We start from the raw sequence: 16,222 nt of genomic DNA on the forward strand, positions 1-16,222 counted from the left end.
GAGCAAGAGAGGAGAGGGAGAGAAAATCTGCGGTGCTAATGTTGCTAATCTAGTATGACATCCACCTCCCGATCTTGCTGATCACTATTTTGGGAAGGTGAGCAACATGCCAGAGGAGCGACATCAAGAACAACAGATGGAGCTATCACAAGATCCAAACAAGAACTATGCTCATGTGGTAAGTCACTTTGTTTGGTTCTAGGAGCTAGGATTATGGCTTTTGAAAATTCAGCCAATAAATGATTTTTAACATCAATGTAATGTCCCCACTTTAGCAGTTGACCAAGTGTATGTATGTTAGCCTAGCTCTACATGGTCTCGAGGGCTAACGAAGGGTTTAAGGGGATCCTAGAGTGTTTTGGCCTAGTCATTTCTAGTTTGGGCCAAAACGGAGTTGATTTACTTAGTTTCAGGCATACTTACTTTTTTTAGTAAGTCAGCAGAACACAACGGAGGCTAGTTTTGGTGATTGGATTCGATACTCCCCGGCGAGAGCTTTCTGATGAGCTATCACTCGTGCTATTCAGAGTCTGATTGCTAATATATTTTAATGCTTGAAGTGTTATTAAAGTAACATTTAATTTAATTGTAAAATATTAAAGTGTTACTTTAATATTTATTTTATGGGGATGTGTGCAAATCAAAGGGGCACCCAAGGGAGACATAAGTGAATATTTTAATATGTTTTATATTGCACATCTTTTATCCCACATTGCTCAGGTGAGTTGGGTCGACCCTTGGAGAAAGAATAAAAAGAAGATTTTGTGGCTTCATTCAGCATGTTGAATATGAGAAGAAATTGATGTGTGAGTTGTAGATCCGTTCTTGGCATTAGAGGACGTCTATCCTCTCTTGTGACATTCTAGACGTCATTCCCTTGGGGTTTGGCCTTTGGAATCCATTGATATCAACTTCATTAATAGGCAGATTGGGTGCATCTCCAGCTACAGGCAGATTTGGTGTTTTGCTTATACCTTCTTCACTTCTTGACCAATGTTTATGCCATTCTGCAGGGATGATTTTATGAAGATATTGGACTGATTGAAGACTAATTAATACTGTAGCAGCACTGTAGTGCAACGCTATTCACGTTACTATAGAACGACACTATTCATGCTACTGTAGTGCGACACTATTCACGTTACTGTAGCACGACACTATTCATGTTACTGTAGCAGCAAGATGGGAAGTCATTATTGGAACATTATGTCAAAAATGCTGGAGTATTTAGTGAGTTAAAAAATCTGCTATGTATTTGACTTTATTAATTCTGGAAATAATATCATATCAGCAGTAGTTCAATCTTCATGTTGCATGTTATTGTAATTTCCTTCTAGTTCATGTTATGTGATTTTAAACCTATGCAAAGACTTAAAAACAAACAAACATTTCATTTTCAAAGCCATAAGAGGTTTAAACATTAAACGGAGAAATAAGGAGTTGGATGCAAACTATTTGACTAAATTCCTATCAGCAGTTGGTTTAGTTTTTGGGCATTCTAGGGTGTCCATTACAATCAACATATTCATAATCACTATCAAAAGCATTGGGAGTTGTATTTCCATCATGAATAACATTTTCACTCATTTCTTCATCAAGATTTATAGAAAGAGGGTCTCACACATGAATAGAAGTAAAACCATCACATGTTTTGTGCAACTTATGATTTGGAGATGTAGGTTAAACATCTTGCTTAGGAGAAAAGGGAATCATGTCAACTATTGGAGTTCTAGGAGATTGAATAGTTTGAGGGATAGCTTCACGAGTTCGAACACAATGTCTTCGTCAACGTTCTCTCGCACAATGATTTCGTCGAGTCCTAGTGGAAGGCTGGGAAGAAGGAGGATCATTTGGTGAAGAAGGAATATTCTCGTCTTTGATAGTTGAAGGTATAGGTTGAGGTCTTTTAGGTTGAATAAGGGGAGAAGCAAGCCTCTTCTCTCTATAAGAGGAAGGAGGCGAAACTGCACCATACAAAGGAGGGATATTAGGTGTAGGAAGGAGACCAGGTCCATCATGGGAGGAGAGATAGGTCTAAGCCTAGGAGGATATTGTTTTGTTTCTTAGGAGAAAGCATAGACACATCCATAGGAACAGGTTGAGGATCTTCCTCAGGAAGAAGATTAGTTCTATCCGTTAGGGGAAGAACTTCATCTTCAAGAATGATAGGAATGTGAATTTTTGGGGATCTAGGTTGACTTAAGGATAATATCATATCTTTCTTCCATTTTTGATAAGATTGAAAAAGAGCATCACTCCTTGATGGAAGAGATTTAAATTGTTTAGGCCAAAATAAATCAATAGGGACACCGAGGCTTCTTTCAGATGGTTTAAATAAGCTATGGTTCACAGTTATGATTTTCCATTGTGAGGAAATTTCAAACACTTATGGATAGGAGAAGCAATAACCTTCATGGAAGATAGCCAAGGATAGCCCAACTTCACATGAAATTTCTCAAAAGAGGGAATAATAACAATGTTGACATCCATAGATTTAGTATGAACTTCAACAGGAAGGGTGAGAGCCACTGGTAGGACAAGAGAATCCATCAAATAGCTTCACAACCACATTAGAATCATCATATATTGCTTTATGCAATCGTAAAGTGAAAATATACTCTCTAGTTATCACATTAAGCATGCAAGAGGGATCAGCAAGAGCTCCACGACAAGGGATATCCTTAACCTTCACAACTATGTATAAAGGGCCATCAGGTGCTCTAATTGTCTAACTAGGGTCAAATGTAATACAAGGATCCTTAAGCGTATCTTGTTTTTCTACCATATTTACCAAGTTTAGAGCCATAGAGGTGAATTACACAGAAGAGAAAGAAGTAAGCACAATCTCAATTACGTTAGAGGTATGAGAAGGCAAGGGATCAGTGAAAATCTTAAGATTTTGATTAAGAGGAGCTACTGATTTATTCCCTTTATCATTCACACCTGCCACAGATATAGTATTATTATCAATCAAATCTTGAGGCTTATTTTTTAATGCAAAACATTTCTCAGTATCATGACCAGGCTGATGATGAAATTGACAAAATGACTTGTTATCAAAATAAGGGGATGCAAGTTTAGAAGGATCAACTTGTTTTATTGGAGGAAGTTTGTTAACATTTGTTTGCAACAACTGAGACATAATACTATGTAAAGATTTGTTCAAATGAGTAAACTGTCTTTCTCTTTGGAAAAATTTAGAAATAGGAGGCACTCCTATTGTAGCATTCACATTGTTGTTGTTGATTGTATCATTGAATTTGATGAATCTTTTTGTTGGTTTGAACTTTGCAAATGGTTGTTGAACACTCTCCCCCTTATCACTCGGAGCCATAGGAGTGGATTGCTCCATTTGACTCACAACCAGTTGATAATTGTGGAGTGTTGCGCACTATAGACACCTAAAAATGGTCAACGCTTGCGGAGTCATACTTTAACATTTGCGCATTGCCTTATTTTAGGGTTTTTGCGTCGCATTAACATTTCTCCTATGTCACACATTTGGTCTTTATCATTTGCGAGCATCGAGTTCTTCTTCTGCATTCTTCATTTGTCTTGCTTTCGAATTTGGTCTTGTCGATAACAATATCAGTCATGATTTTGGTCAATCTTATCCTATCGCATTTATGTGCGTATTCATTTATCATCATTTTGGATATCGTCAATCCTAATTAGGGTTTTGTCCTCTTATCAATCTTGTCATCATGTGATAGATTTGTCATTGATTCTTATCTTTTGATCAATTTGTCATCAATCTAGTCATTTTGTGATCTATTTTGTCATCGATCCTTATCAACTTGTCAATTTTGTCATTTTGCGATCGATTTGTCATCGATCGTCGTCCTTCTCAATCGTGTCAATTTGGATCAATTTGTCGTTGTTCCTCGTCAATTGGCGCATTTATCAATCAAATCGTTTGTCAACATTGGTCATTTATCAAGTCAGAATCATGATTAAATCGAATCAACGTCAATTATCCTTTGTCAAGACCTAATGGTCATCCTTGCATTTCTAATTCATCTTTTAGGGTTTCATGATTTTATTCATTCAACCCTGTTTGCCATTTCTCCCTCTAGGTTAACTAATTTATTTATTTATCCTAGGTCTTCGTGTCACAATTAAATGTTTAATTTAATTGGCTAACTAATTATTCCTCTTTTTGTGAATTAATTAATAAATGACAAATTATTAATTGATTTACCTAATTTCTCTTAAATTCCCATTTCATCAATTTCTAAATTCCCTCTTTGTGAATTAATTATTAAATGAAAAATTATTAATTAAATTCACTAAATTCCTAATTTCCTCATTTTCTAATTTCCTAATTCCTATTTTCCAATTTTCTAATTTTCCTAATTTCTAATTCAATTTCCTCCTATTTTCCTCCTAATTTCATGGGAATGACATTTCAATTTGTCATAATTGACAATCAATCAATTTTGACATAGAAATTTGTCATAATCTTGTCATAAATTATCAATCAATCAATTTTGCATAGAAAGTGCAAATTTGTCATAAATTTGTCATAATTGACATAATTGATTTGCAATTTCCATTTGAATCTCTTCATGCTAATTTGATCATCTCTCCAATTTATCTATAAATTGGATGAATTTCTTCAATCCTGATCTAATCACATTATCTAATAATCACTTTGTCGAATCAATTACGCTTCGAGTATTCTTGCGCTACTATCTTGTCTACTTGCTTTCATCTCATGTGTATGCACTTGTAGGTGAGATCCACAACAAAGCTATTTGAAGAAGAAAGAAGGACAATGGAGCCACATGAAGGAGACATTCAAGTCTGCATTTGGTTTGCTTAAGTTTTCGATCTTGAATATCTTGTTTTTCATATCTCTATTGGATGTAATTAGGATTGATCATTGCATTTGAGCTTTTGTGATTGAGCTATGACTAATATTGAATTTCTTGTGATGATTTCCGATTTCCTATGCTACATTAATTGGTGAACCCGACGTGAACTAACCCCCTAACCATGCTTTTGAGATGATTTGCAGGTCAAAAACCCAAGAAACAGGGTAGTGCAGTGTTTTCTGGGAACTTCTGCACCTGTGTCAAGCATTTTGTGCCTGTGTCAAGCATTCTGCGCCTGTGTCAAGGACATTCTGCACCTGTGTCAAGCATTCTGCGCCTGTGTCAGACATTCTGCTCCTGTGTAGGACCAGAAACAGAGGTAAAAGACAATGTTTTTCACTTGCAAATTGTTTTCTTTTGCATTCTGTTTCTGCTTTTTTGGTTTTGTTGGTACTGATTCTCTGTGCAGAACCTTGGCATACACATGGCAAAGACAACAAATGAAACTACTACCACATTTTTGTGCAGGTTCGATAGTCAAAGACTAAACATATCAAACTCCTGACTTGGGTTTTTGTAGGTTGCCTTGGACTACAACTAAACTTTGTGTTTGCAATTAATATTTAGGCACGTAGTGATTTCTAAATAGGATGGAATGAATGTATGTTTTCCTTGATTGTTGAGTTTGACATTGGAGTAGGAGAGTATGCTCTCATCCTTCTTAGGGTGATCAGAAATCCAAATCTTCGATACCATGCTCATGTTTTTGATTGTGTGTCACCTTTAGAGGGCCTGCCTTCTCGACCATTTGCTTTTGCAAGAAAGTGATAATCGTGAGAAGGGAACGACCCAAAGTGAGTACGGCTAGAATACCTTGGCATTCTAACTCACTATAAACAAATACTTGATGGGCGAAAGCTTTGAAGGAAGGGTTACGTGGGAATTGCAGTTACTTGGGAAGTGATGACCCTTGAACTCTTTCTCATATCAACATCTAAGTAGGGCCTCACGGTCTAAATCGTGCTTGTGTGACTACATTTGTTTGGTATCTTGATGGACTTAATGTCTCAATCACGCTTGCGTGACATCAAGGAGTAACGCTTAACAGAAATCCTTACTAAACACCTTGTATTTAGAGGCCAAAAATCCTTCTAGTTGCTTGAGAAGGACAAGTTCGGATACTTGGAAGAGATACTAAGTTCGCCATGGGGAGATTTCCATGGGGACTGATGCTTGGCTGCCCTGAGAAGTGAGTGCCGTGGAGGGGAGCTCGTGGGGTCAAGCATCTATGTATTCTCCTTGAATCTCATAATGAGTCTACCTCTCAAGTACCTAATGTCCTTGCCTACCTGTATGATTGTGTACAAAATACACGTCTGGTGACACCACTGAGAAATGTTGGAAAACATTTGGGAATCAATCTTTCTTAAAGAAAACTCAGAAAACCTCCCCTAACAAAACCAGGAGTTAAGAAACACTTACAAGAAGAGACCATCAAATTGAGACAAAGCATCAAGTCCACAGTTACCCATGTGTGTGCAAATGCGTTAATTCCCCTCAACAAGACAATCATGGTCTCCAGGTTCCCCTGTGATAAGCTACGTAGTTTATCTGGACTCCAAAAGCATCTTGGATAGAGCCTCGCTGCCAGTCAGATGTCCATAGTCCCGATGAGGTTATCGTCGCAAGCTCACGAACATTGCTCCATTGCCAGTCAGGCGTCTATAGGCCCAAGGGAGTTACTCGTAAATTCCCTTTTAGCCAATTTGATATTTCTTTGTCAACTCATTTTCTTTTTGATTTTTTTCTTTTCTCATTTTCTCATCTTTTCTTTTTGATACTGCTTTTCAGTTCTGTCAATTCTTTTGGCTCGTGAGCAGTGAAGCTCACCAGGGTTTGAGGATTGCAATGGCGCTGAAGTCAGACTTTAGATTTTTCACTGATCACAGCTTTGCCTGAAAACCATAACGACTCGGAGATTATAAGTGTGAAAAAATATAATAACTGGAGGACAAAATACGCGAGTTCAATACGCTAATCTTGCTTCAATGCAAATACTTCCTAACTCAAAGCTTTATTAAAAGAAACTCCCTTTGTAATTCCAAGAGACCTCATGATTGTCCAAATGCAACCAACGACCTAGCGGGAAGTCAAAGCGTTACATGACAAAATCACCCAAATTCAAATGGATACCCCTCAGGACAAAACAACTAACCTAAGACAAAACACCTAGACTAAGAACGAAAACAAAGCGAAAGGCAAACCAAAACAAAAGAAAAGCAAACGAACGAAAGCAACGAAAGCAAACTAAACTAACTATGTACAAGGGAAGGCCTTGGGCATCTTAAGATTGGAAATAATGTTTGAGATATCTCCCATTGACAGGCAATGGGATGTCTTCTCCAGTTAATGTCTTCAACCTAAATGCATTTTCTCCCAATATCTCTAAAATTTGATAAGGGCCTTTCCAAAGCTTATCAAACTTGTCATGTTCTCCTCTTTTTTTGCGTGCTTTGTCCCAGTATAGGACGAGATCTGAGATCTGGAATGCTTTGACTCTAGCTTGTCGATCAAACCATCTTTTCACGACTCCTTGATGTTTTGCAAAGTTTTCTAATGCTTGATCTCTCTTTTCTTCCAGATTCATTAACTGCGTTAATCGGGCTTGAACAACATCGGTGTCTTCCATGTACTCCTGAATAAACCTCAAAGTCAGGATCCTGAGTTGCATGGGAAAGACTGGATCTTGGCCATAAACCAGAAAATAAGGTGAAATGCCTAATGCGTTCTTGGTTCTGATTCTGTCCGCCCATAAGGCAAATCTCAATTGGGTGTGCCATTCTCTCGGACTTCTTTCTAGCAATTTCTTGATAACGCTAAGTAGGTTCTTGTTGGTTGACTCAGCTAACCCATTACCTTGAGGATAATAATTTGATGAAAATTTGAGGGTTATCCCATATTCAAAAGCCCAATTCGAGAATCTCAATGATGTGAATGCCGATCCATTGTCGCAAACTAACGCATAAGGACATCCAAACCTTGTGATTATGTTTTCTTCCAAGAATTTGATTACAACTTCAGTAGTGCAAACCTTGAGTGCTTGTGCCTCCGACCATCTGGTACAATAATCTGTAGCTGTGATGATATACTTGTGTTGCACCAAGGATGCGAGATTGATGACACCAATAAAATCCATTCCCCATTTGGCAAATGGTCTGGCTTCAATCACTGGATTCAGTGGCATAGCAGGGTTTCTTTCTCTGAAGGCTGTGACTTGGCATGTGTAGCAAAGTCCTGATATGATTAAATGTGTCTTTGAAAAGTGTAGGCCAGTAATATCCTGCTCTTAGGATCTGGTGAGCTGTTGCGAGGTTGGCCCCATGTCCGGTTCCAAACTTGGAATGAAAATGTTCAATTATCTGTTTAGCCTCATCTTTGCCAACACACCTCAGATATACTCCTTCATGATTTCTGCGATATAGAACAGATCCTTGAAGCATGTAATGTTGACACTTCATCCGTAGTGCTCTTTTCTGTGTGGGCGTCATGTGAGTAGGACATTTGTGATTAAGCAGGTATGTCACAATATCTTTGTACCATTCATCAGGGGTGACATCCTCTAATTCGTAAATTTGCTGGACTAATCCTGGTCCATCAATCGCCAATGTCTGCGCCAAAGCTTGTCCTCGAACAAGTTTCATGGGCTGGACTTCAATATCAAATTCTTGGATAATGGCGACCCACTTGCCTCTTCTTTCTCCTAATTCATTTTGCATGAAAAGGGTCTTGACTGCTGCATCTGGCACTATTGCATAAATCTTGGCCCTTAGGAGGTAATGTCTGAATTTCTTAATGGCCTTTACCAGTGCGTATGCTTGTTTTTCAATGTTGGGATATCAGAGTTCTGCATCTTTCAGTGGGGTGCTCATAAATGCAATTGGATTTTCGTCCCTTTCTTCACTTCTGTAGGTGAGAATGGCGGCACAAGTGTAGTCAGAAGTGAAGGAATATAAATAGAAGGGCTTGAGGTAATCAGGACTGATTAGTACTGGTGCTTCTACGATTGCCATCTTTATCTCCTCGAATGCCCTTTTGGCTTGTGGTGACCAATCAATCTTTGCGTCCTTCTTCAGCATCTCGTTCAAAGGTCTGACTATCTCGGCAAATCCGGTAATGAATTTTCTGACAAAGTTGATCTTGCCAAAAAATGATTTGAGTTCCTTCTTGCTAGCCGGCAAATTGATAGTGGATATGGCTTTTATCCTTTCAGGATCAATGGAGATTCCTCTTTCTGAAATGATATGTCCTAAAAGTTTTCCTTCTGTTACCCCAAAAATACATTTCTTCGGATTGAGGGAGACACCATATCTTCTGCACCTTTGGAAGACTCTTCTTAAGTCGTCCACATGATCTTCTCTTTGCCTGGAGAAAACTGTGATGTCATCCATATATATAACAATGCATTTTCCAATTAAGTCCCTGAAAGCGATATCCATGGCTCTCTGGAATGTGGCCCCGACATTTATGAGTCCAAAAGGCATTCTCTTGTATGCAAATGTTCCCCACTTGGTGGCAAAAGCAGTCTTTAGTCGATCTTCGGGCTTGACTAGAACTTGGTTATATCCTGAATATCCATCTAGAAAGGACATCATCTGTGACCCATTGACAATCTGCAATACTTCATCTAGTGATGGTAGCGGATAATTGTCCTTTTCTGATGCTTTGTTGAGATTTCTGAAATCAACACACAATCTAATCTCTCCATTTTTCTTTCTGACAGGAACCAGGTTGGTGACCCACGTCAAGTGTCTTACTGGGAAGATGATCTTGGCTGAGAGCAACTTCTTTACTTCTTGATATATCAGGGGTTCCAATAACGGATTAACTGGTCTCTGCCTCTACCTAAATGGCTTGCTTCCTGGCTTCAAAGGGATTGTGTGAGTAATAATTGCAGTGTCGTAAGTCTTGAGATCTTCATAACTCCATGCAATGACATCTGGGAAATCTCTCATGTTTTTCAAGATCCCATTTCTTTCGGCTATTGTACAAGACTTTCCAATAAACACATTCTTAGCTTGTATATCATCACCTAAATTAATTGTGTCGCACATGTTTCCTTCCATGTTGTGGTTCTTCTTCTCTTTCAATTTGTCAGGATAAAAAATTCTCTCCAATTCTACCATTCCCTTTGGAATAGTGTTTGTCTTCAAATTCAAGACACCTTCAGCATCAAATTCTGCTTCTCCCACTTCTTCTTCATCAATGATCTGGGCTAGGAAGACATCTGTGTTGGTTAAGAAATCCAGGATATGCTTGTCGTCTTCGAAAACTTGAAAATTGGTGATGTTATCTGGGACCGAAGGGAATGATGTTAATTCAACTGTGAACTTCTTCAATCCTTCCATTGCCAATGGTATCAATGAACTGGCGGCTTGTGCCAGGGAATTAGCCACTTGATTCTGATGTCTGTATATAGAATTGATATTGAAAGCTTCAAAACTCTCAATGAGATCCCAGACTCGATTTTTGTATCTGGTCAATCTTTTGTCATGGCAAACGTACTGCTTCCTGATTTGTCTTATAGCTATCTCTGAGTCTCCATATACTTGCAGTATTTTCGCCCCTTTTTTGATGGCTAACAATAATCCATGAATCAAGGATTCATATTCAGCTACATTGTTGGTGCAAGGAAATTGTAATCTGTGATTGGCAAGGTAGGTTTCTCCTGTTGGGCTAATTAATTCATAGCCAGCTCCAGATCCTTGTTTAGACTTAGATCCATCGAACCTCAATGTCCATATTGCATTTTCTTGATTTTCTGTCTCTTGGTCTTCCTGACTTTCAGTTGATGTATCGGATAGGGTTTCATCTTTCGCAGAACTTTCATTCTCTGAATCTCGAATCTCTTCTATAATCAACGTTTGCGGGGCTCTTTTGTATACTTGTTCTAATGCGGTCTGACATAAAGCACAAGATAGTTCTGAATGGATGACATTGTGTATCCTACACCAATTTGGAAGAAGCAAATCTCGAACGGATGCTAAGTTACCAAGTTGCACACTATGCTGTATGTTTCTATGTACGAACCTCCTGAAATTTTCAAACATTCCATCGTCTTCTTGGTCGGATCCTTGATCACTTTCGACGACGATCTCTGTAGATTCCATCACTTCTTGCTGGTCATCTTTATCTTGTATGTTTTGTATCATCAGGATTTCTTCCACCTTAGGCTTGTATGTCCCTAGATTAGACTCTAAGAACAAGACTTCATTGTCTTCCCCGTACTCGGTTATCATAAGTCTCAATCTTGGGGTGCTATCGATCTTGATTTGGTTTGGGACTCCTCTCCATGGTAGCCACATGTGTGCGAAATCAGTCGATACATACCCATTCAATTTTTGTGACCAATCTCTACTCAGGAGCATCCCATATGAATCAGGGATATCCACTACTAATATGTCTATGAAATTCTGGACTCTTGGGTCCGCAGCCAATTGCATGTGAATATTGTTCAACTCGCCCATGACTGGAACTTCTGTCTTGTCTAGCTGAGTGACCTTTCTTTTGGTAGGAGCGGGAGTTATTCCTAGTCTTTGACAGACTGCCAGGGGCATTACATTACTGGAAGCTCCTGAATCATAAAGGCAATTGTGTAATAATTTTCCAAAAATTCTAACTGATAACAGGAACGGGGCTGGTTCATCTTTTCCTTGAGAAAGGGCTGAAGAATCCCCACTGTGTTCTTGATGTTTCACTTCATTAACTTTTGAATGATTGTCCTTTACCAGACTCTCTTCTTTTGAGTGATCTGTTTTGTTTGAAGATTTCCCTTTCTTGACCACATCTTTCTTAATTGCAACTTCTTTTTCTGGAAGAATCTGGCTAGTGGCGAGGCCTTCTTTGATAGTAGGCTGAGTTTTCTTAGTCTCGCCCCTTTTTAGCAATACCTTTCCTTCCAACATATCTTCCTTTTTGGCTGGGAAGGTTATGGTCTGGACCATGCATTCATTTTGTTCAGATTGTCCTTGGTCATTGGCTTCCTCTTGGGTCACATTGATAGTAGCTTGAGCTTTGTTGGTCGAGTCCTGAACATTTGACCTTACTATACTATACTCACTCAAACTATTGATCACTGCATCTTTGATTTCCGAAACTTTGAGCAACTCGTAAAGTGGTAGACTAACTTTTACTTTCTTGAGTTCCTCTAACACCAACGTGGCCAGTCTTTTCATTTCATTGCCCACGGGGGGTGTAATATTCCTCTGTCTGTATTCTTGCGTGTTTTGTGGATATTCTGGATTGTTGCTCGCTTGTAGATCCGGCGGAGTAGAGAAATTGTTCGGAGGAATTGATGTAGTTAGGGGTTCTTGATTCCTCTAATTCCTGTGATAAACCCTTTGGTTCACACCTCCTGAAGATTGGTGAAATACCTCCTTTATCCCTTCAACTAGGACACTGTTGTTCAATGGTGGAAAATAATACTCTGAGTCTTCAATGGGTCCATTTGCAGATGTAGGTGGGAACTGGGAGCCTGGGGGTATCAATGGTCCATTAGCCGATTCTGGTGGGAATCTCCCATTTTGTGCTTGATTATCTTCTTTTTGTGAATATTTGCAGCTTTCAACAATCATGGCTTGATCATACCACGTGGTTGGGACCATTTCATATCCGGTTGTGGGTGGATTTTCAGGTGGATCAGTGCTACGCATCTCCTGTTGGAATATGTCGGCCGTGATTTTGAATTCAGGACACTGTAACTCGGAATGTTGGTTCATGTTGTGAAGTCTGCACCAACTGGACAAGGCCACCTCTGCTAGAAACACTTTGCTGGTAGAGGGACTTTCTTGATTCTGAGAATTTGGTGGATTGTCTAGTGGCGTCACCACATTTCCATTATTGGGAGCTGTATTCCATGGTCTCCTCTGGAAGCCTTGGTTATTATTTCCTTGATAGTTGTTTCTGAAACCTTGATTGTTATTTCCTTGGAAATTTTGATTATTCGTATGTTGGCCATGATTGACTCTGTGCATACTTTGGAGTTGATTATTCTGGTTCCTTAGGTGAGTTACTTCGGTTGACAGCTTTTTGACTTGTTCAATCAACTCTTTCATTTCATCCTTTTCTTCCTGTGTTCTTGACAAGCTTGTGGCATTTTGCAGGTACACAGGTTGTGCTGGTGGAGCTTGGGAAATCGGAACTCCAGAGTGAAGGACCAACTGGTTTGTCAGCTGTACGTTCGAGTATGTTGCTTGTGGAATCGGATTCATAACTGGAGTCTGGTTAGCCAATGCCATTCCAACTGCCTGCATCTGGTTTGGTGCTGCGACAGGTCCCATGTGTAGTAGTGGTCCAGTGATATTCTATCCCATGTGCTTGCTAACTTCAATAGCCTTTGCATATGCTGCGTTTAGATCATTTGGAGTTGGATGCGTCCTTACAAACATAGCAGTGAGATGGTCCAAAGCTCCATAGTAAATTTCCCTTGGGTCCGCAATGAGATAAGGATGCCGTAACATCGTATATGCGCGGTGAAACCTGTTGTTGAAAGAAGTGATGGGCTCATGTTCTCTCCTTCGGACCTCAACAAATTGTCTATACAACTCCGCTGGTGTGGTTGGTATACCAAACTTTGCAATGAATGCATCTTTCATCGCGTCCCAAGTCCTGATTGACCCTGTAGGCAAGTGAACGAACCAAAAGTATGCCTCTTCTCCCAATGAGTAGGGAAAAAGCCTACACGCTACATCTCCATATTCAATTTGTCTGTTACGAAGAAGGTCTTCGAACATCTTGATATGATCCTCCGCTGTGCGATTGAAATCACTGACATTGAACTTGGAACAGAAATGCTCTGGATTTTTTGGCATATCATGATAGACTGCAAATTCTAATGGTGATGGGTTGTTGATTAGCCAAGTTGCGCCGTTAAGCACATGAGGAGGAGGAGGAGGAGGCGGAGCCTAGTGAGCCATCGTACTCTTCAAGGCTTGAGAATTTGAAGCAGGACTTGATGAACTAGCTTGGCCCTTTGTCTGAGAGATTGCCTGGATACTTGATTGGATTGCCGCCTGCACTTGTTCTTGAAGAACTTGTGATGACTCCGGAGATTCCTCTAGTCTTAGCTCAAATTCCTTGGGAGTGTCCTCTCTTTTGACTCGCTTCGCTTTTGAAGTAAACTAAAGTTCACTAAGGTTCTTGATGCCTAGTGTTGACCTCAATAATCTTTGATATTTCTCTGGCGAGAAAGAACCAATGCGATCCAACGTGAAGTCTTGCGAAGATTATTGTGGGTTCCTTTGATTACGAAGCTCTCTAGCTGCGACCCTTTGGTGATCTTCTGCTCTATCTTCTTCTTGTTCCAAGATGATCCTTACTCTGTTATACTCAACTTCACTTCTCCTTATGTTCCACGCTAGATGATTCAATCCTAAAACAATATCTTCTTGAGTGTTGCCTATCTGTAAATTTGGTTGTACTACTTGATTCAATCCTTCATGTGGCAACACCATCGTGATTCATGATTATGCTTGGAATGTATTCTTCTCCAAAATCTTCGGACTTCGAATACCAAGACCCTCCTTCTAGCGCCAATTCTGTTGTGCGCGGGAGGAGGGACAAAAGTCCTGCACAACTCCTTGCGAATATGATTATCTATGAACAGCTTGATAATGATCGAGGCATGATAGTACTCGCCCTCCTTCTAGCGCCAATTCTGTTGATGTGTATTTTGTACACAATCGTACACAAAATAAAATACCCAAAGGCATCTTATCCTCTCTTGAATAAAGTCGCTAACTGCTGAAGATATCGCAAGAAGGATCAATTAGGATGACTCCAATGTTCTTTTTAGTAGGGTCTCTATGTGTGGATAAGCACCAGTGGTCGTTGTGATTGCTGTGTCATCAAGGGGTCTTACGTCGCTGAAGATTTTTTTCCTAAACTAAACAAACTTTCAAAAAATGCCAAAAGAGTAGGGTTTGCGAGAGGTCTAATCTAATCTAACCCTAAGAATGACTCCATGTAGACAAGACTTGGCAAGATTCTACCAACTTTAATATTGCCATAAATTAACAACTCAATTGAAATTGATGCGATCTTCTAAGGTAACAAATGATTTTTCAATACATCAAGTATCAAGGGCACTATCACGAAGGTACATATCCAAGATAACACAATGATTGAAGGTTTAAGTGATTCAAATATCTCCAGTCGACCACACAAGGCATTCCTACAATCAGCAAGAAGCTAGTGGTTTGGAAAGCGAATCCTACCAAAGATCAAGTCCAACACTTTGTCCTTCGAATTAACACACTACCTTGATTGAGAATGATTCAAGAAAAATGAACAACCATGAAGATAACCAAGAGAATTGCAACAAAACACCATAACTTCAATATTTCATTGATCTCAAAGCCATCATGTACAACAATTGTTTGAATTCCTTTCTCAAAGCTCAATCTTGCTACAAAAGTAAATTGCTTCTAAATTCTCTAATTTCTCCTTAATCTCTAATTTTTCTACTTCTAGTTTTCTAATTTTTAAAATGAAAAGAAATGAGGGTATATATAGCATCCCCAATTACAATGAACGGTCCAGATCGAAAGAAGATCAATGGCCAAGATTATGACACCTAAACCCTAATTAGGGTTTGTTACTGTAAAGCAGAAAATCACGATCGAACCCTAGTTGCTCTCCCCTCTTCCAACTCCAAGGAGAGAGAAGGGAGATTCACTCTAGGGTTGATGGTTTTCACTTAGGGGAGAGACTTTACATTCAAAAAAGGGGTTGAAACCCACAAGATCCAATCCCACGCAATGCAAGATTGGATGCTAAATGAGTTTCAAGGGTTATGACAGCAAGGCTACCCTCTTTTGTAAAGAATGTGCATAGAAGAATTAAGCTAGGAATGCATAGAAAGTGAGAAAGATTCGCTTATAAACTGAGATAAGAATACAGTATGAAGCTGCGGACCTGGAATTAGCAGTAAAATGTCGATACGGCACTGTCCTGCAAATTTGAGCGAAAATTGCCGGGACGATGGCGCCCGAGCGCCACGGTCCTCCGAAAAATCCGCGAAACGAAGGGGGATCTGTTCGTCTCTGCACAAGGATTCCGGATCTTCAATTTCAGCCGCGTACCTGCAACCTACACACAGAAAAGCGAAGACGATTGGGGGGGTTAGGGACTAGGGGTTTGCCTTTAGGTCAAACCCCGGTTTTGGAATTAACCAAGAAATGAGCAATGCTGTAAATGTAAATGTCTGTAATGTAAAACAAGTACTAATACCTTGTTGTAAGGATGTTTGTATCCTTATGTGCGAAGGTATAGATGTTGTATGTTGTATGTTGTAGTAGCATGTTGTAAGTGATCTCCTCTTCAATGGTTGAATCCTTGTCTTGAATGCA

Source organism: Cryptomeria japonica, chromosome 11, assembly GCF_030272615.1.
Source record: "Cryptomeria japonica chromosome 11, Sugi_1.0, whole genome shotgun sequence".
Classification (NCBI taxonomy): domain Eukaryota; kingdom Viridiplantae; phylum Streptophyta; class Pinopsida; order Cupressales; family Cupressaceae; genus Cryptomeria; species Cryptomeria japonica.